This window comes from Medicago sativa, chromosome 2, assembly GCF_051527215.1.
Source record: "Medicago sativa cultivar Bolivia chromosome 2, Bolivia_mono, whole genome shotgun sequence".
Lineage (NCBI taxonomy): Eukaryota > Viridiplantae > Streptophyta > Magnoliopsida > Fabales > Fabaceae > Medicago > Medicago sativa.
The window spans coordinates 45,662,586-45,685,910 of record NC_140750.1 but is presented as its reverse complement, the minus strand read 5'-3'; the positions used below and the strand labels follow the sequence as shown (position 1 = coordinate 45,685,910).

General features: G+C 32.5%; 2 long non-coding RNA genes across 2 annotated transcripts in view; both read left to right on the top strand.

Moving 5' to 3' along the window:
* The window catches only part of LOC146946881 (uncharacterized), a 113,427-nt gene that overhangs the window by 16,392 nt on the left and 73,710 nt on the right, over positions 1–23,325 (top strand). The gene's annotated exons all lie outside the window — the stretch shown is intronic.
* On the top strand, positions 220–3,322 carry LOC146946882 (uncharacterized). The gene is made up of 2 exons (XR_015028294.1): positions 220–1,328; positions 3,085–3,322. It is a non-coding gene; the product is annotated as an uncharacterized LOC146946882 (long non-coding RNA).

The window sequence follows — 23,325 nt, the reverse complement described above, 5'->3', positions numbered from 1 at the left end:
AAGGTTTGGAAAATTTCCTTAATCAAGATGCTAGAACAAGTATCGTTATTATCTAACAAGATGCGACACTTGAGAGTATGTAGGACACCATGTAAGGTAAGATTTGATGAAGTAAACAACAGTTTTTTTGAAAAGTCTTATGAGACGCACAAGTATATGCCAAGAGTATTCGAATGCAAGTGGCCTAAGTCGGAAATTTTAAGAACATACGAGCAACAATACTGGTTGTCAGATGAAAGATGTATCGAAGTGTATAAATTATGCTTTTCTATGACAAGTTATATGAGTTATCATGAATTCGAATGCTAAGAGAATGGTTATGAGATCAGAAGGTTTAATAAGACTCTGAAAAGAGACAAGAGATTCGTGGAATCGTCAAGATAAGTAATGTGTAAAAGAGGAGTATGTCTCAAGGTGCTATAAGGAGAATTATGTTTTAACTATGTATATGTATGATAAGATGTTTTATGTTGCAATAAGCACTGCAGGGCAAACCTGGTATCCGATAGGATTCCAGTTAAAAAGGCAAATCCTGAGTGTTTATGTTTATGTTAAGATACCTTTATGAATGGTTTATGTTAAGTGGGTAAGTTCCAAGTCATGATATACTAAGAAAACTTTAAGTTTGAGTGATAATAAGATCAAGAATGCTATGTTCAGTTGCATGCGGATTAAGAAACAAGATGAAGACATGACACGATAAATTCTTTGGATATGTATAAATGGAAAAAATGTTTGGCTCAGACCATAGATGATAAGTTTTATCATGATGATTGGTAGTCGATCTCTAAATTTCGAGGACGAAATTTTTTTTAAGGGGGGTAGAATGTAATATCCCGCTCGTCAGCTAAAGGAATTTTTTTTATCAGACAAATGTATCAGAGGACTAAGGTCCATGGAAAACGGTTATGAAAAAGAATGTTAAGTACGACGGACGATATTATTATTAAATATCAGTCAAGTATGAACTTATGTATCAGTGTCAGGTAAACACGACTAAGGCGAAGGGCATTTAAGTATTTACGCACAAGGGAGTATATAAGCAATTTTGGGGTGGAAATCTTCATAATTTCCTTCACTTTCTCTCTCTAGGTTTTTGGAAAGGAAATTCTCTCCTCCTTCTTTCTACCATGCGCCCTCCCTCTCTTCTCTAATCAACCAAACTTTCTCCCAATCATGATCAAGCAAGGATTATGTTAGTTTAGCAAGTAAGAACACATGAAGGAAAGGATTAAAGCATGGTTTGGTGGAAAAGGCAAGAATCAAGGATGAAGCCAAAAGCTAGGGTTTGAGATTGATGCTTGAGGGATTGCAAGAAACTTGTTTAGGTGAGTTCCATAGATAGTTTACCTACCTTTGGTTGTGTAAATTCATGCCAGAAAGTATTGATTTGTGTTTATGAGGGGTTTAGAACCCTAATGTTCTTTTGAGTAATTCTTGATGATTATATGTTAAAATTGCCATGGAATATGTTTAAATAAGTCTATATATGTTGTTGGATGGATTTGGTGCATTACAGGGTCGAATTGGACGAGTTTTGGGTCGAAAATGGCGAAAACCCGCGGCCGGAACACACGAAAACGCAAAGTTCGCAGCGCTGCGCCTGTACAAGGGCGCTAGGCGCCCACACACAGGGAGCTAGCGCTAGGCGCCCTGCTCCTGGCGCCAGGCGCCCCAGACAGGACAACGTTCGCGTTGTTCTGCGTTCGGGTGCTTGGGGGCAGTCACGTGGGGGTCCGTAGCGATCGTTTTGAAGTGTTCTTTGACTGTTTTCACTTATTTTTCTACTGGAACAAACTTGGCTCTATCAAATCATAGGATTTATAAACGGCTTGGAATTGGGTTTTCGGCACTTTCGGTCTTTAGAAATTATTGAAAATTGCATACATCATCCAATGATCCTTGCATCAATAATCGTGGCAATCTTAGCATGTATTCCAAGGATGGCTCAAGAGAGTCTAAGCATGATGGGGTAGCAATGAACTAAGAAAGGGAATGAACGTAGAGCCTCGGCTTAGCTAGTCGAGAACTAGAAAGATAGCATGAATGATAAGTATGACAAGTATAGGATATGTTTCCCTAGAATGATAAGACGCGAAGTGAAATCTCTTCGCATATGATCAAGTGTGATTTAGCAAGTAAGTAAGCCATGGAGTGACTAGTTAATCTCTTCACCATGATTAAGTATGTATATGAACAAGTATGAGTTACCGACAATCGGATCGATCAAGGTTCCGAGGCAAACATGTATGTATGATTATGTCTAACTTATATGCACGACAAGACCATGATTTAATAAGTGTAGGTGACATGTCTCTTGCTATCCACATCAGGGGGATACAAGGGGTTCTCATGATGAGAACGATTCAAGCCGTAAGGGACCCGCATGTCACTGAGTAAACAAGACGTAGGTGCTCGTGTCTCTTGTTATCCACGCTAGGGGGATACGGGAGGTTCTCGACCTAAGGGGAACGGTTTAAGCCGCAAGGGACCCGCACGACACCGAGGGAGTCCGATGTACGTACATCGGTCATGTATGGGATTGATCTCGGGGTTACTCCACCCGGGACTATCCGTAAAATGAATCAAGATAATAATTGTTTGTTCAACGCTAACCAATATGAATGAATTTGGATACGTTTATGCACGATATGTTTATGTTTATGTTCATGATTAAGTTAAGAGCAAGAGCATTAGATGCTACAAGACAAGAGCAAGTTATGAATATGATACCGATGACGATCTTAGGTTTCCCCTAATCGTCCGGTTTAGAATCGTGCCATGATTATGTTATGTTTAGGCCTTGATACGTAGATCGTATTCTTGGCAATGCGGTTCTAGGTTCCCTTTCGACCGCCATGACACGTATAGGATGAGAAGCCTATAACAAGTGAGATATGATTATGACGGCTCTAGTATGCACTACCGTCTAAGTATGCAAGTCCCCACACACGTATAATCAACCGTCAGGTTGTAATGTAGACACGTGGTGACCGTAGGTTTCCCCTTGAGGTTGCCTATAGCCTAGGATTTAGGGGAACTCACTGAGACATTATGTCTCATCCCAATCCTTATTTGTTTCAGATAAGCAGGATGTTTATGCATGTTCGGAGCCGGATGGATATTACTTCAAGGGTTCGTTCGTAAAGCTGCAGGACGATGTGGACATTAAGGATGTATTTTTATGTATGGATGAATGTATTGTATTATGATTTATACGAACGTGACTTGATGTAAATATTATTCATTCGGGAAAATTTTATGTTGTATATTTTAATGTATCCAGTACTAATATTAACGCACGTGCCAGACTTTCTAGATACGTCTGGTATGGGTGTTACATAACATAATATTGAACATATTTGGTTTTAAATTATGTAAATAGAAAGTAATGAGATGATCCTTGCTGCGAAAACGAAATTTTAGCTAATATCGTTACAAGTTTGATAAATATGAAGGTTGAACCCTCGATGGCCCTTGATGCAAAACATGATATGTGAACCTATTTGGTTTCATATTCGGTAAAATGAAAGTATTGGAATGTTCATTGTCGCGAAAACGAGATTTTAGCCTATATGGTTAGAAGTTTGATAAATATGAAGGTTGAACTTGTCCCTCTATATCCCTTTATGCGAAACATGATATTTGAACCTATTTTGTTTTTAAATTTGGTAAATTGAACACATGTTTTTTCTCTCCTATCATATTGTTTCTCGATGACTCTTGTCGCAAAAATGAGGTTTTAGCATTTATGGTTACGAAAATGATAAATGAGAAGGTTGAACTTGTACCTCGATGTCCCTTGATGCGAAATATGATTTTTAAGCTGAGTTTGTTTGGATTTTGCTAAACTGGAAGTATGAAAATGTGGTTCAATGATCCTCAAACCGAAAATGATTTTAGTTTAATATAAATTTGATAAATAGGAAAGTTAATATTTTGTTTCGATGACAGTTGACGCTAAAATGTGATATTTGATTAAATGGGAAGAAATACGAAGCTTCTTGATTAATGGATCAATCGTTAAATATGCAGTTCTCTCAAGGTTAGTCTTGTAACACTTGTAAATTTAATTTCTTTAATCACCACAACATCTCTCTTTATTCATCTTTTACCATTTGTTTTAGTTTTTTTAGATATTGAATTTTGTCGTCAAAGTATAATCTCTTTCGTATGTTTTGTTTATTTTTTTTATCGATTGTCTTTTGAGTTTATAACTTTGGAGTTTTTTTCTTTTTATTTTATTGAGTTATGTCTTCTGTTTGCCGCGAAAAACAGATTTTAGCTTAAATGGTTTCATGTTTGATAAATTGGAAGTTTGAACTTGCCCCTCGGTAAATATAAAGTATTGGGATGACCCTTGTCACAAAAACGAGATTTTAGCCTATATGGTTACAAAGTTTGATAAATGGGAAGTTTGAAATTATCTCTTGATGTCGCTTGATGTGAAACATGATATGTGAACCTATTTGTTTTTGTATTTGGTAAAATGAAAGTATTGGAATGACCCTTGTCGCAAAAAAGAGAATGGTTACAAGTTTGATAAATGAGAAGATTGAACTTGTCCCTTGATTTGAAAAATGATATGTGAACCTATTTTGTTTTAAATAAGGTAAAATGAAAGTCTTGAAATGACCCTTCTCGTGAAAATGAGATTGTAGCCTATATGATTAAAAGTTTGATAAATATGAAGGTTGAATTTGTCCCTCGATGTCCTTTGATGCGTAATATAATATGTGAACCTATTTGGTTTTAAATTTGGTAACAGAAAGTAATGGCATGACCCTTATTGCAAAAACGAGATTTTAGCTTATATGCTTAAAGGTTTGACAATTTTTAAGTTTGACCATGTCCCTCGATGTCCCTTGACGCGAAACATGATATGTGAACCTATTTGGTTTCGTATTCGGTAAAATGAAGGTATTGGAATGTCCCTTGTTGCGAAAACGAGATTTTAGACTATATGGTTACAATTTTGATAAATATGAAGGTTGAACTTGTCCCTCAACTTCCCTTGATTTAAAACTTGATATTTGGACATATTTGATTTTAAATTCGGTAATATAAAAGTATTGGAATGACCCATGTCGCGAAAATTTGATTTTGGTATATATGCCTACAAGTTTGATAAATGAGAAGTTTGAACTTGTCCCTTGATGCGAAACATGAGGCGAAAATGAGATTTTAGCCTATATGGTTTGAAGTTTGATAAAGGTTGAACTTGTCCCTCGATGTCCCTTGATGCAAAATATGATATATGAAACTATTTGGTTTTGTATTCGGTAAAATGAAAGTGTATTGGAATGACCCTTGTCACAAAAATGAGATTTTAGCCTATATGGTTAGAAGTTTGATAAATATGAAGGATGAATTTGTCCCTCGATGTCCTTTGATGCGTAACATAATATTGAACCTATTTGGTTTTAAATTATGTAAATAGAAAGTAATGAGATGATCCTTGCTGCGAAAACGAAATTTTAGCTAATATCGTTACAAGTTTGATAAATATGAAGGTTGAACCCTCGATGACCCTTGATGCAAAACATGATATGTGAACCTATTTGGTTTCATATTCGGTAAAATGAAAGTATTGGAATGTTCATTGTCGCGAAAACGAGATTTTAGCCTATATGGTTAGAAGTTTGATAAATATGAAGGTTGAACTTGTCCCTCTATATCCCTTTATGCGAAACATGATATTTGAACCTATTTTGTTTTTAAATTTGGTAAATTGAACACATGTTTTTTCTCTCCTATCATATTGTTTCTCGATGACTCTTGTCGCAAAAATGAGGTTTTAGCATTTATGGTTACGAAAATGATAAATGAGAAGGTTGAACTTGTACCTCGATGTCCCTTGATGCGAAATATGATTTTTAAGCTGAGTTTGTTTGGATTTTGCTAAACTGGAAGTATGAAAATGTGGTTCAATGATCCTCAAACCGAAAATGATTTTAGTTTAATATAAATTTGATAAATAGGAAAGTTAATATTTTGTTTCGATGACAGTTGACGCTAAAATGTGATATTTGATTAAATGGGAAGAAATACGAAGCTTCTTGATTAATGGATCAATCGTTAAATATGCAGTTCTCTCAAGGTTAGTCTTGTAACACTTGTAAATTTAATTTCTTTAATCACCACAACATCTCTCTTTATTCATCTTTTACCATTTGTTTTAGTTTTTTTAGATATTGAATTTTGTCGTCAAAGTATAATCTCTTTCGTATGTTTTGTTTATTTTTTTTATCGATTGTCTTTTGAGTTTATAACTTTGGAGTTTTTTTCTTTTTATTTTATTGAGTTATGTCTTCTGTTTGCCGCGAAAAACAGATTTTAGCTTAAATGGTTTCATGTTTGATAAATTGGAAGTTTGAACTTGTCCCTCGGTAAATATAAAGTATTGGGATGACCCTTGTCACAAAAACGAGATTTTAGCCTATATGGTTACAAAGTTTGATAAATGGGAAGTTTGAAATTATCTCTTGATGTCGCTTGATGTGAAACATGATATGTGAACCTATTTGTTTTTGTATTTGGTAAAATGAAAGTATTGGAATGACCCTTGTCGCAAAAAAGAGAATGGTTACAAGTTTGATAAATGAGAAGATTGAACTTGTCCCTTGATTTGAAAAATGATATGTGAACCTATTTTGTTTTAAATAAGGTAAAATGAAAGTCTTGAAATGACCCTTCTCGTGAAAATGAGATTGTAGCCTATATGATTAAAAGTTTGATAAATATGAAGGTTGAATTTGTCCCTCGATGTCCTTTGATGCGTAACATAATATGTGAACCTATTTGGTTTTAAATTTGGTAACAGAAAGTAATGGCATGACCCTTATTGCAAAAACGAGATTTTAACTTATATGCTTAAAGGTTTGACAATTTTTAAGTTTGACCATGTCCCTCGATGTCCCTTGACGCGAAACATGATATGTGAACCTATTTGGTTTCGTATTCGGTAAAATGAAGGTATTGGAATGTCCCTTGTTGCGAAAACGAGATTTTAGACTATATGGTTACAATTTTGATAAATATGAAGGTTGAACTTGTCCCTCAACTTCCCTTGATTTAAAACTTGATATTTGGACATATTTGATTTTAAATTCGGTAATATAAAAGTATTGGAATGACCCATGTCGCGAAAATTTGATTTTGGTATATATGCCTACAAGTTTGATAAATGAGAAGTTTGAACTTGTCCCTTGATGCGAAACATGAGGCGAAAATGAGATTTTAGCCTATATGGTTTGAAGTTTGATAAAGGTTGAACTTGTCCCTCGATGTCCCTTGATGCAAAATATGATATATGAAACTATTTGGTTTTGTATTCGGTAAAATGAAAGTGTATTGGAATGACCCTTGTCACAAAAATGAGATTTTAGCGTATATGGTTAGAAGTTTGATAAATATGAAGGTTGAATTTGTCCCTCGATGTCCTTTGATGCGTAACATAATATTGAACATATTTGGTTTTAAATTATGTAAATAGAAAGTAATGAGATGATCCTTGCTGCGAAAACGAAATTTTAGCTAATATCGTTACAAGTTTGATAAATATGAAGGTTGAACCCTCGATGGCCCTTGATGCAAAACATGATATGTGAACCTATTTGGTTTCATATTCGGTAAAATGAAAGTATTGGAATGTTCATTGTCGCGAAAACGAGATTTTAGCCTATATGGTTAGAAGTTTGATAAATATGAAGGTTGAACTTGTCCCTCTATATCCCTTTATGCGAAACATGATATTTGAACCTATTTTGTTTTTAAATTTGGTAAATTGAACACATGTTTTTTCTCTCCTATCATATTGTTTCTCGATGACTCTTGTCGCAAAAATGAGGTTTTAGCATTTATGGTTACGAAAATGATAAATGAGAAGGTTGAACTTGTACCTCGATGTCCCTTGATGCGAAATATGATTTTTAAGCTGAGTTTGTTTGGATTTTGCTAAACTGGAAGTATGAAAATGTGGTTCAATGATCCTCAAACCGAAAATGATTTTAGTTTAATATAAATTTGATAAATAGGAAAGTTAATATTTTGTTTCGATGACAGTTGACGCTAAAATGTGATATTTGATTAAATGGGAAGAAATACGAAGCTTCTTGATTAATGGATCAATCGTTAAATATGCAGTTCTCTCAAGGTTAGTCTTGTAACACTTGTAAATTTAATTTCTTTAATCACCACAACATCTCTCTTTATTCATCTTTTACCATTTGTTTTAGTTTTTTTAGATATTGAATTTTGTCGTCAAAGTATAATCTCTTTCGTATGTTTTGTTTATTTTTTTTATCGATTGTCTTTTGAGTTTATAACTTTGGAGTTTTTTTCTTTTTATTTTATTGAGTTATGTCTTCTGTTTGCCGCGAAAAACAGATTTTAGCTTAAATGGTTTCATGTTTGATAAATTGGAAGTTTGAACTTGTCCCTCGGTAAATATAAAGTATTGGGATGACCCTTGTCACAAAAACGAGATTTTAGCCTATATGGTTACAAAGTTTGATAAATGGGAAGTTTGAAATTATCTCTTGATGTCGCTTGATGTGAAACATGATATGTGAACCTATTTGTTTTTGTATTTGGTAAAATGAAAGTATTGGAATGACCCTTGTCGCAAAAAAGAGAATGGTTACAAGTTTGATAAATGAGAAGATTGAACTTGTCCCTTGATTTGAAAAATGATATGTGAACCTATTTTGTTTTAAATAAGGTAAAATGAAAGTCTTGAAATGACCCTTCTCGTGAAAATGAGATTGTAGCCTATATGATTAAAAGTTTGATAAATATGAAGGTTGAATTTGTCCCTCGATGTCCTTTGATGCGTAACATAATATGTGAACCTATTTGGTTTTAAATTTGGTAACAGAAAGTAATGGCATGACCCTTATTGCAAAAACGAGATTTTAACTTATATGCTTAAAGGTTTGACAATTTTTAAGTTTGACCATGTCCCTCGATGTCCCTTGACGCGAAACATGATATGTGAACCTATTTGGTTTCGTATTCGGTAAAATGAAGGTATTGGAATGTCCCTTGTTGCGAAAACGAGATTTTAGACTATATGGTTACAATTTTGATAAATATGAAGGTTGAACTTGTCCCTCAACTTCCCTTGATTTAAAACTTGATATTTGGACATATTTGATTTTAAATTCGGTAATATAAAAGTATTGGAATGACCCATGTCGCGAAAATTTGATTTTGGTATATATGCCTACAAGTTTGATAAATGAGAAGTTTGAACTTGTCCCTTGATGCGAAACATGAGGCGAAAATGAGATTTTAGCCTATATGGTTTGAAGTTTGATAAAGGTTGAACTTGTCCCTCGATGTCCCTTGATGCAAAATATGATATATGAAACTATTTGGTTTTGTATTCGGTAAAATGAAAGTGTATTGGAATGACCCTTGTCACAAAAATGAGATTTTAGCGTATATGGTTAGAAGTTTGATAAATATGAAGGTTGAATTTGTCCCTCGATGTCCTTTGATGCGTAACATAATATTGAACATATTTGGTTTTAAATTATGTAAATAGAAAGTAATGAGATGATCCTTGCTGCGAAAACGAAATTTTAGCTAATATCGTTACAAGTTTGATAAATATGAAGGTTGAACCCTCGATGGCCCTTGATGCAAAACATGATATGTGAACCTATTTGGTTTCATATTCGGTAAAATGAAAGTATTGGAATGTTCATTGTCGCGAAAACGAGATTTTAGCCTATATGGTTAGAAGTTTGATAAATATGAAGGTTGAACTTGTCCCTCTATATCCCTTTATGCGAAACATGATATTTGAACCTATTTTGTTTTTAAATTTGGTAAATTGAACACATGTTTTTTCTCTCCTATCATATTGTTTCTCGATGACTCTTGTCGCAAAAATGAGGTTTTAGCATTTATGGTTACGAAAATGATAAATGAGAAGGTTGAACTTGTACCTCGATGTCCCTTGATGCGAAATATGATTTTTAAGCTGAGTTTGTTTGGATTTTGCTAAACTGGAAGTATGAAAATGTGGTTCAATGATCCTCAAACCGAAAATGATTTTAGTTTAATATAAATTTGATAAATAGGAAAGTTAATATTTTGTTTCGATGACAGTTGACGCTAAAATGTGATATTTGATTAAATGGGAAGAAATACGAAGCTTCTTGATTAATGGATCAATCGTTAAATATGCAGTTCTCTCAAGGTTAGTCTTGTAACACTTGTAAATTTAATTTCTTTAATCACCACAACATCTCTCTTTATTCATCTTTTACCATTTGTTTTAGTTTTTTTAGATATTGAATTTTGTCGTCAAAGTATAATCTCTTTCGTATGTTTTGTTTATTTTTTTTATCGATTGTCTTTTGAGTTTATAACTTTGGAGTTTTTTTCTTTTTATTTTATTGAGTTATGTCTTCTGTTTGCCGCGAAAAACAGATTTTAGCTTAAATGGTTTCATGTTTGATAAATTGGAAGTTTGAACTTGTCCCTCGGTAAATATAAAGTATTGGGATGACCCTTGTCACAAAAACGAGATTTTAGCCTATATGGTTACAAAGTTTGATAAATGGGAAGTTTGAAATTATCTCTTGATGTCGCTTGATGTGAAACATGATATGTGAACCTATTTGTTTTTGTATTTGGTAAAATGAAAGTATTGGAATGACCCTTGTCGCAAAAAAGAGAATGGTTACAAGTTTGATAAATGAGAAGATTGAACTTGTCCCTTGATTTGAAAAATGATATGTGAACCTATTTTGTTTTAAATAAGGTAAAATGAAAGTCTTGAAATGACCCTTCTCGTGAAAATGAGATTGTAGCCTATATGATTAAAAGTTTGATAAATATGAAGGTTGAATTTGTCCCTCGATGTCCTTTGATGCGTAACATAATATGTGAACCTATTTGGTTTTAAATTTGGTAACAGAAAGTAATGGCATGACCCTTATTGCAAAAACGAGATTTTAACTTATATGCTTAAAGGTTTGACAATTTTTAAGTTTGACCATGTCCCTCGATGTCCCTTGACGCGAAACATGATATGTGAACCTATTTGGTTTCGTATTCGGTAAAATGAAGGTATTGGAATGTCCCTTGTTGCGAAAACGAGATTTTAGACTATATGGTTACAATTTTGATAAATATGAAGGTTGAACTTGTCCCTCAACTTCCCTTGATTTAAAACTTGATATTTGGACATATTTGATTTTAAATTCGGTAATATAAAAGTATTGGAATGACCCATGTCGCGAAAATTTGATTTTGGTATATATGCCTACAAGTTTGATAAATGAGAAGTTTGAACTTGTCCCTTGATGCGAAACATGAGGCGAAAATGAGATTTTAGCCTATATGGTTTGAAGTTTGATAAAGGTTGAACTTGTCCCTCGATGTCCCTTGATGCAAAATATGATATATGAAACTATTTGGTTTTGTATTCGGTAAAATGAAAGTGTATTGGAATGACCCTTGTCACAAAAATGAGATTTTAGCCTATATGGTTAGAAGTTTGATAAATATGAAGGATGAATTTGTCCCTCGATGTCCTTTGATGCGTAACATAATATTGAACATATTTGGTTTTAAATTATGTAAATAGAAAGTAATGAGATGATCCTTGCTGCGAAAACGAAATTTTAGCTAATATCGTTACAAGTTTGATAAATATGAAGGTTGAACCCTCGATGGCCCTTGATGCAAAACATGATATGTGAACCTATTTGGTTTCATATTCGGTAAAATGAAAGTATTGGAATGTTCATTGTCGCGAAAACGAGATTTTAGCCTATATGGTTAGAAGTTTGATAAATATGAAGGTTGAACTTGTCCCTCTATATCCCTTTATGCGAAACATGATATTTGAACCTATTTTGTTTTTAAATTTGGTAAATTGAACACATGTTTTTTCTCTCCTATCATATTGTTTCTCGATGACTCTTGTCGCAAAAATGAGGTTTTAGCATTTATGGTTACGAAAATGATAAATGAGAAGGTTGAACTTGTACCTCGATGTCCCTTGATGCGAAATATGATTTTTAAGCTGAGTTTGTTTGGATTTTGCTAAACTGGAAGTATGAAAATGTGGTTCAATGATCCTCAAACCGAAAATGATTTTAGTTTAATATAAATTTGATAAATAGGAAAGTTAATATTTTGTTTCGATGACAGTTGACGCTAAAATGTGATATTTGATTAAATGGGAAGAAATACGAAGCTTCTTGATTAATGGATCAATCGTTAAATATGCAGTTCTCTCAAGGTTAGTCTTGTAACACTTGTAAATTTAATTTCTTTAATCACCACAACATCTCTCTTTATTCATCTTTTACCATTTGTTTTAGTTTTTTTAGATATTGAATTTTGTCGTCAAAGTATAATCTCTTTCGTATGTTTTGTTTATTTTTTTTATCGATTGTCTTTTGAGTTTATAACTTTGGAGTTTTTTTCTTTTTATTTTATTGAGTTATGTCTTCTGTTTGCCGCGAAAAACAGATTTTAGCTTAAATGGTTTCATGTTTGATAAATTGGAAGTTTGAACTTGTCCCTCGGTAAATATAAAGTATTGGGATGACCCTTGTCACAAAAACGAGATTTTAGCCTATATGGTTACAAAGTTTGATAAATGGGAAGTTTGAAATTATCTCTTGATGTCGCTTGATGTGAAACATGATATGTGAACCTATTTGTTTTTGTATTTGGTAAAATGAAAGTATTGGAATGACCCTTGTCGCAAAAAAGAGAATGGTTACAAGTTTGATAAATGAGAAGATTGAACTTGTCCCTTGATTTGAAAAATGATATGTGAACCTATTTTGTTTTAAATAAGGTAAAATGAAAGTCTTGAAATGACCCTTGTCGTGAAAATGAGATTGTAGCCTATATGATTAAAAGTTTGATAAATATGAAGGTTGAATTTGTCCCTCGATGTCCTTTGATGCGTAACATAATATGTGAACCTATTTGGTTTTAAATTTGGTAACAGAAAGTAATGGCATGACCCTTATTGCAAAAACGAGATTTTAACTTATATGCTTAAAGGTTTGACAATTTTTAAGTTTGACCATGTCCCTCGATGTCCCTTGACGCGAAACATGATATGTGAACCTATTTGGTTTCGTATTCGGTAAAATGAAGGTATTGGAATGTCCCTTGTTGCGAAAACGAGATTTTAGACTATATGGTTACAATTTTGATAAATATGAAGGTTGAACTTGTCCCTCAACTTCCCTTGATTTAAAACTTGATATTTGGACATATTTGATTTTAAATTCGGTAATATAAAAGTATTGGAATGACCCATGTCGCGAAAATTTGATTTTGGTATATATGCCTACAAGTTTGATAAATGAGAAGTTTGAACTTGTCCCTTGATGCGAAACATGAGGCGAAAATGAGATTTTAGCCTATATGGTTTGAAGTTTGATAAAGGTTGAACTTGTCCCTCGATGTCCCTTGATGCAAAATATGATATATGAAACTATTTGGTTTTGTATTCGGTAAAATGAAAGTGTATTGGAATGACCCTTGTCACAAAAATGAGATTTTAGCCTATATGGTTAGAAGTTTGATAAATATGAAGGATGAATTTGTCCCTCGATGTCCTTTGATGCGTAACATAATATTGAACCTATTTGGTTTTAAATTATGTAAATAGAAAGTAATGAGATGATCCTTGCTGCGAAAACGAAATTTTAGCTAATATCGTTACAAGTTTGATAAATATGAAGGTTGAACCCTCGATGTCCCTTGATGCAAAACATGATATGTGAACCTATTTGGTTTCATATTCGGTAAAATGAAAGTATTGGAATGTTCATTGTCGCGAAAACGAGATTTTAGCCTATATGGTTAGAAGTTTGATAAATATGAAGGTTGAACTTGTCCCTCTATATCCCTTTATGCGAAACATGATATTTGAACCTATTTTGTTTTTAAATTTGGTAAATTGAACACATGTTTTTTCTCTCCTATCATATTGTTTCTCGATGACTCTTGTCGCAAAAATGAGGTTTTAGCATTTATGGTTACGAAAATGATAAATGAGAAGGTTGAACTTGTACCTCGATGTCCCTTGATGCGAAATATGATTTTTAAGCTGAGTTTGTTTGGATTTTGCTAAACTGGAAGTATGAAAATGTGGTTCAATGATCCTCAAACCGAAAATGATTTTAGTTTAATATAAATTTGATAAATAGGAAAGTTAATATTTTGTTTCGATGACAGTTGACGCTAAAATGTGATATTTGATTAAATGGGAAGAAATACGAAGCTTCTTGATTAATGGATCAATCGTTAAATATGCAGTTCTCTCAAGGTTAGTCTTGTAACACTTGTAAATTTAATTTCTTTAATCACCACAACATCTCTCTTTATTCATCTTTTACCATTTGTTTTAGTTTTTTTAGATATTGAATTTTGCCGTCAAAGTATAATCTCTTTCGTATGTTTTGTTTATTTTTTTTATCGATTGTCTTTTGAGTTTATAACTTTGGAGTTTTTTTCTTTTTATTTTATTGAGTTATGTCTTCTGTTTGCCGCGAAAAACAGATTTTAGCTTAAATGGTTTCATGTTTGATAAATTGGAAGTTTGAACTTATCCCTCGGTAAATATAAAGTATTGGGATGACCCTTGTCACAAAAACGAGATTTTAGCCTATATGGTTACAAAGTTTGATAAATGGGAAGTTTGAAATTATCTCTTGATGTCGCTTGATGTGAAACATGATATGTGAACCTATTTGTTTTTGTATTTGGTAAAATGAAAGTATTGGAATGACCCTTGTCGCAAAAAAGAGAATGGTTACAAGTTTGATAAATGAGAAGATTGAACTTGTCCCTTGATTTGAAAAATGATATGTGAACCTATTTTGTTTTAAATAAGGTAAAATGAAAGTCTTGAAATGACCCTTGTCGTGAAAATGAGATTGTAGCCTATATGATTAAAAGTTTGATAAATATGAAGGTTGAATTTGTCCCTCGATGTCCTTTGATGCGTAACATAATATGTGAACCTATTTGGTTTTAAATTTGGTAACAGAAAGTAATGGCATGACCCTTATTGCAAAAACGAGATTTTAGCTTATATGCTTAAAGCTTTGACAATTTTTAAGTTTGACCATGTCCCTCGATGTCCCTTGACGCGAAACATGATATGTGAACCTATTTGGTTTCGTATTCGGTAAAATGAAGGTATTGGAATGTGCCTTGTTGCGAAAACGAGATTTTAGACTATATGGTTACAATTTTGATAAATATGAAGGTTGAACTTGTCCCTCAACTTCCCTTGATTTAAAACTTGATATTTGGACATATTTGATTTTAAATTCGGTAATATAAAAGTATTGGAATGACCCATGTCGCGAAAATTTGATTTTGGTATATATGCCTACAAGTTTGATAAATGAGAAGTTTGAACTTGTCCCTTGATGCGAAACATGAGGCGAAAATGAGATTTTAGCCTATATGGTTTGAAGTTTGATAAAGGTTGAACTTGTCCCTCGATGTCCCTTGATGCAAAATATGATATATGAAACTATTTGGTTTTGTATTCGGTAAAATGAAAGTGTATTGGAATGACCCTTGTCACAAAAATGAGATTTTAGCCTATATGGTTAGAAGTTTGATAAATATGAAGGATGAATTTGTCCCTCGATGTCCTTTGATGCGTAACATAATATTGAACCTATTTGGTTTTAAATTATGTAAATAGAAAGTAATGAGATGATCCTTGCTGCGAAAACGAAATTTTAGCTAATATCGTTACAAGTTTGATAAATATGAAGGTTGAACCCTCGATGTCCCTTGATGCAAAACATGATATGTGAACCTATTTGGTTTCATATTCGGTAAAATGAAAGTATTGGAATGTTCATTGTCGCGAAAACGAGATTTTAGCCTATATGGTTAGAAGTTTGATAAATATGAAGGTTGAACTTGTCCCTCTATATCCCTTTATGCGAAACATGATATTTGAACCTATTTTGTTTTTAAATTTGGTAAATTGAACACATGTTTTTTCTCTCCTATCATATTGTTTCTCGATGACTCTTGTCGCAAAAATGAGGTTTTAGCATTTATGGTTACGAAAATGATAAATGAGAAGGTTGAACTTGTACCTCGATGTCCCTTGATGCGAAATATGATTTTTAAGCTGAGTTTGTTTGGATTTTGCTAAACTGGAAGTATGAAAATGTGGTTCAATGATCCTCAAACCGAAAATGATTTTAGTTTAATATAAATTTGATAAATAGGAAAGTTAATATTTTGTTTCGATGACAGTTGACGCTAAAATGTGATATTTGATTAAATGGGAAGAAATACGAAGCTTCTTGATTAATGGATCAATCGTTAAATATGCAGTTCTCTCAAGGTTAGTCTTGTAACACTTGTAAATTTAATTTCTTTAATCACCACAACATCTCTCTTTATTCATCTTTTACCATTTGTTTTAGTTTTTTTAGATATTGAATTTTGCCGTCAAAGTATAATCTCTTTCGTATGTTTTGTTTATTTTTTTTATCGATTGTCTTTTGAGTTTATAACTTTGGAGTTTTTTTCTTTTTATTTTATTGAGTTATGTCTTCTGTTTGCCGCGAAAAACAGATTTTAGCTTAAATGGTTTCATGTTTGATAAATTGGAAGTTTGAACTTATCCCTCGGTAAATATAAAGTATTGGGATGACCCTTGTCACAAAAACGAGATTTTAGCCTATATGGTTACAAAGTTTGATAAATGGGAAGTTTGAAATTATCTCTTGATGTCGCTTGATGTGAAACATGATATGTGAACCTATTTGTTTTTGTATTTGGTAAAATGAAAGTATTGGAATGACCCTTGTCGCAAAAAAGAGAATGGTTACAAGTTTGATAAATGAGAAGATTGAACTTGTCCCTTGATTTGAAAAATGATATGTGAACCTATTTTGTTTTAAATAAGGTAAAATGAAAGTCTTGAAATGACCCTTGTCGTGAAAATGAGATTGTAGCCTATATGATTAAAAGTTTGATAAATATGAAGGTTGAATTTGTCCCTCGATGTCCTTTGATGCGTAACATAATATGTGAACCTATTTGGTTTTAAATTTGGTAACAGAAAGTAATGGCATGACCCTTATTGCAAAAACGAGATTTTAGCTTATATGCTTAAAGCTTTGACAATTTTTAAGTTTGACCATGTCCCTCGATGTCCCTTGACGCGAAACATGATATGTGAACCTATTTGGTTTCGTATTCGGTAAAATGAAGGTATTGGAATGTCCCTTGTTGCGAAAACGAGATTTTAGACTATATGGTTACAATTTTGATAAATATGAAGGTTGAACTTGTCCCTCAACTTCCCTTGATTTAAAACTTGATATTTGGACATATTTGATTTTAAATTCGGTAATATAAAAGTATTGGAATGACCCATGTCGCGAAAATTTGATTTTGGTATATATGCCTACAAGTTTGATAAATGAGAAGTTTGAACTTGTCCCTTGATGCGAAACATGAGGCGAAAATGAGATTTTAGCCTATATGGTTTGAAGTTTGATAAAGGTTGAACTTGTCCCTCGATGTCCCTTGATGCAAAATATGATATATGAAACTATTTGGTTTTGTATTCGGTAAAATGAAAGTGTATTGGAATGACCCTTGTCACAAAAATGAGATTTTAGCCTATATGGTTAGAAGTTTGATAAATATGAAGGATGAATTTGTCCCTCGATGTCCTTTGATGCGTAACATAATATTGAACCTATTTGGTTTTAAATTATGTAAATAGAAAGTAATGAGATGATCCTTGCTGCGAAAACGAAATTTTAGCTAATATCGTTACAAGTTTGATAAATATGAAGGTTGAACCCTCGATGGCCCTTGATGCAAAACATGATATGTGAACCTATTTGGTTTCATATTCGGTAAAATGAAAGTATTGGAATGTTCATTGTCGCGAAAACGAGATTTTAGCCTATATGGTTAGAAGTTTGATAAATATGAAGGTTGAACTTGTCCCTCTATATCCCTTTATGCGAAACATGATATTTGAACCTATTTTGTTTTTAAATTTGGTAAATTGAACACATGTTTTTTCTCTCCTATCATATTGTTTCTCGATGACTCTTGTCGCAAAAATGAGGTTTTAGCATTTATGGTTACGAAAATGATAAATGAGAAGGTTGAACTTGTACCTCGATGTCCCTTGATGCGAAATATGATTTTTAAGCTGAGTTTGTTTGGATTTTGCTAAACTGGAAGTATGAAAATGTGGTTCAATGATCCTCAAACCGAAAATGATTTTAGTTTAATATAAATTTGATAAATAGGAAAGTTAATATTTTGTTTCGATGACAGTTGACGCTAAAATGTGATATTTGATTAAATGGGAAGAAATACGAAGCTTCTTGATTAATGGATCAATCGTTAAATATGCAGTTCTCTCAAGGTTAGTCTTGTAACACTTGTAAATTTAATTTCTTTAATCACCACAACATCTCTCTTTATTCATCTTTTACCATTTGTTTTAGTTTTTTTAGATATTGAATTTTGTCGTCAAAGTATAATCTCTTTCGTATGTTTTGTTTATTTTTTTTATCGATTGTCTTTTGAGTTTATAACTTTGGAGTTTTTTTCTTTTTATTTTATTGAGTTATGTCTTCTGTTTGCCGCGAAAAACAGATTTTAGCTTAAATGGTTTCATGTTTGATAAATTGGAAGTTTGAACTTGTCCCTCGGTAAATATAAAGTATTGGGATGACCCTTGTCACAAAAACGAGATTTTAGCCTATATGGTTACAAAGTTTGATAAATGGGAAGTTTGAAATTATCTCTTGATGTCGCTTGATGTGAAACATGATATGTGAACCTATTTGTTTTTGTATTTGGTAAAATGAAAGTATTGGAATGACCCTTGTCGCAAAAAAGAGAATGGTTACAAGTTTGATAAATGAGAAGATTGAACTTGTCCCTTGATTTGAAAAATGATATGTGAACCTATTTTGTTTTAAATAAGGTAAAATGAAAGTCTTGAAATGACCCTTGTCGTGAAAATGAGATTGTAGCCTATATGATTAAAAGTTTGATAAATATGAAGGTTGAATTTGTCCCTCGATGTCCTTTGATGCGTAACATAATATGTGAACCTATTTGGTTTTAAATTTGGTAACAGAAAGTAATGGCATGACCCTTATTGCAAAAACGAGATTTTAACTTATATGCTTAAAGGTTTGACAATTTTTAAGTTTGACCATGTCCCTCGATGTCCCTTGACGCGAAACATGATATGTGAACCTATTTGGTTTCGTATTCGGTAAAATGAAGGTATTGGAATGTCCCTTGTTGCGAAAACGAGATTTTAGACTATATGGTTACAATTTTGATAAATATGAAGGTTGAACTTGTCCCTCAACTTCCCTTGATTTAAAACTTGATATTTGGACATATTTGATTTTAAATTCGGTAATATAAAAGTATTGGAATGACCCATGTCGCGAAAATTTGATTTTGGTATATATGCCTACAAGTTTGATAAATGAGAAGTTTGAACTTGTCCCTTGATGCGAAACATGAGGCGAAAATGAGATTTTAGCCTATATGGTTTGAAGTTTGATAAAGGTTGAACTTGTCCCTCGATGTCCCTTGATGCAAAATATGATATATGAAACTATTTGGTTTTGTATTCGGTAAAATGAAAGTGTATTGGAATGACCCTTGTCACAAAAATGAGATTTTAGCCTATATGGTTAGAAGTTTGATAAATATGAAGGATGAATTTGTCCCTCGATGTCCTTTGATGCGTAACATAATATTGAACCTATTTGGTTTTAAATTATGTAAATAGAAAGTAATGAGATGATCCTTGCTGCGAAAACGAAATTTTAGCTAATATCGTTACAAGTTTGATAAATATGAAGGTTGAACCCTCGATGTCCCTTGATGCAAAACATGATATGTGAACCTATTTGGTTTCATATTCGGTAAAATGAAAGTATTGGAATGTTCATTGTCGCGAAAACGAGATTTTAGCCTATATGGTTAGAAGTTTGATAAATATGAAGGTTGAACTTGTCCCTCTATATCCCTTTATGCGAAACATGATATTTGAACCTATTTTGTTTTTAAATTTGGTAAATTGAACACATGTTTTTTCTCTCCTATCATATTGTTTCTCGATGACTCTTGTCGCAAAAATGAGGTTTTAGCATTTATGGTTACGAAAATGATAAATGAGAAGGTTGAACTTGTACCTCGATGTCCCTTGATGCGAAATATGATTTTTAAGCTGAGTTTGTTTGGATTTTGCTAAACTGGAAGTATGAAAATGTGGTTCAATGATCCTCAAACCGAAAATGATTTTAGTTTAATATAAATTTGATAAATAGGAAAGTTAATATTTTGTTTCGATGACAGTTGACGCTAAAATGTGATATTTGATTAAATGGGAAGAAATACGAAGCTTCTTGATTAATGGATCAATCGTTAAATATGCAGTTCTCTCAAGGTTAGTCTTGTAACACTTGTAAATTTAATTTCTTTAATCACCACAACATCTCTCTTTATTCATCTTTTACCATTTGTTTTAGTTTTTTTAGATATTGAATTTTGTCGTCAAAGTATAATCTCTTTCGTATGTTTTGTTTATTTTTTTTATCGATTGTCTTTTGAGTTTATAACTTTGGAGTTTTTTTCTTTTTATTTTATTGAGTTATGTCTTCTGTTTGCCGCGAAAAACAGATTTTAGCTTAAATGGTTTCATGTTTGATAAATTGGAAGTTTGAACTTGTCCCTCGGTAAATATAAAGTATTGGGATGACCCTTGTCACAAAAACGAGATTTTAGCCTATATGGTTACAAAGTTTGATAAATGGGAAGTTTGAAATTATCTCTTGATGTCGCTTGATGTGAAACATGATATGTGAACCTATTTGTTTTTGTATTTGGTAAAATGAAAGTATTGGAATGACCCTTGTCGCAAAAAAGAGAATGGTTACAAGTTTGATAAATGAGAAGATTGAACTTGTCCCTTGATTTGAAAAATGATATGTGAACCTATTTTGTTTTAAATAAGGTAAAATGAAAGTCTTGAAATGACCCTTGTCGTGAAAATGAGATTGTAGCCTATATGATTAAAAGTTTGATAAATATGAAGGTTGAATTTGTCCCTCGATGTCCTTTGATGCGTAACATAATATGTGAACCTATTTGGTTTTAAATTTGGTAACAGAAAGTAATGGCATGACCCTTATTGCAAAAACGAGATTTTAACTTATATGCTTAAAGGTTTGACAATTTTTAAGTTTGACCATGTCCCTCGATGTCCCTTGACGCGAAACATGATATGTGAACCTATTTGGTTTCGTATTCGGTAAAATGAAGGTATTGGAATGTCCCTTGTTGCGAAAACGAGATTTTAGACTATATGGTTACAATTTTGATAAATATGAAGGTTGAACTTGTCCCTCAACTTCCCTTGATTTAAAACTTGATATTTGGACATATTTGATTTTAAATTCGGTAATATAAAAGTATTGGAATGACCCATGTCGCGAAAATTTGATTTTGGTATATATGCCTACAAGTTTGATAAATGAGAAGTTTGAACTTGTCCCTTGATGCGAAACATGAGGCGAAAATGAGATTTTAGCCTATATGGTTTGAAGTTTGATAAAGGTTGAACTTGTCCCTCGATGTCCCTTGATGCAAAATATGATATATGAAACTATTTGGTTTTGTATTCGGTAAAATGAAAGTGTATTGGAATGACCCTTGTCACAAAAATGAGATTTTAGCCTATATGGTTAGAAGTTTGATAAATATGAAGGATGAATTTGTCCCTCGATGTCCTTTGATGCGTAACATAATATTGAACCTATTTGGTTTTAAATTATGTAAATAGAAAGTAATGAGATGATCCTTGCTGCGAAAACGAAATTTTAGCTAATATCGTTACAAGTTTGATAAATATGAAGGTTGAACCCTCGATGTCCCTTGATGCAAAACATGATATGTGAACCTATTTGGTTTCATATTCGGTAAAATGAAAGTATTGGAATGTTCATTGTCGCGAAAACGAGATTTTAGCCTATATGGTTAGAAGTTTGATAAATATGAAGGTTGAACTTGTCCCTCTATATCCCTTTATGCGAAACATGATATTTGAACCTATTTTGTTTTTAAATTTGGTAAATTGAACACATGTTTTTTCTCTCCTATCATATTGTTTCTCGATGACTCTTGTCGCAAAAATGAGGTTTTAGCATTTATGGTTACGAAAATGATAAATGAGAAGGTTGAACTTGTACCTCGATGTCCCTTGATGCGAAATATGATTTTTAAGCTGAGTTTGTTTGGATTTTGCTAAACTGGAAGTATGAAAATGTGGTTCAATGATCCTCAAACCGAAAATGATTTTAGTTTAATATAAATTTGATAAATAGGAAAGTTAATATTTTGTTTCGATGACAGTTGACGCTAAAATGTGATATTTGATTAAATGGGAAGAAATACGAAGCTTCTTGATTAATGGATCAATCGTTAAATATGCAGTTCTCTCAAGGTTAGTCTTGTAACACTTGTAAATTTAATTTCTTTAATCACCACAACATCTCTCTTTATTCATCTTTTACCATTTGTTTTAGTTTTTTTAGATATTGAATTTTGCCGTCAAAGTATAATCTCTTTCGTATGTTTTGTTTATTTTTTTTATCGATTGTCTTTTGAGTTTATAACTTTGGAGTTTTTTTCTTTTTATTTTATTGAGTTATGTCTTCTGTTTGCCGCGAAAAACAGATTTTAGCTTAAATGGTTTCATGTTTGATAAATTGGAAGTTTGAACTTATCCCTCGGTAAATATAAAGTATTGGGATGACCCTTGTCACAAAAACGAGATTTTAGCCTATATGGTTACAAAGTTTGATAAATGGGAAGTTTGAAATTATCTCTTGATGTCGCTTGATGTGAAACATGATATGTGAACCTATTTGTTTTTGTATTTGGTAAAATGAAAGTATTGGAATGACCCTTGTCGCAAAAAAGAGAATGGTTACAAGTTTGATAAATGAGAAGATTGAACTTGTCCCTTGATTTGAAAAATGATATGTGAACCTATTTTGTTTTAAATAAGGTAAAATGAAAGTCTTGAAATGACCCTTGTCGTGAAAATGAGATTGTAGCCTATATGATTAAAAGTTTGATAAATATGAAGGTTGAATTTGTCCCTCGATGTCCTTTGATGCGTAACATAATATGTGAACCTATTTGGTTTTAAATTTGGTAACAGAAAGTAATGGCATGACCCTTATTGCAAAAACGAGATTTTAGCTTATATGCTTAAAGGTTTGA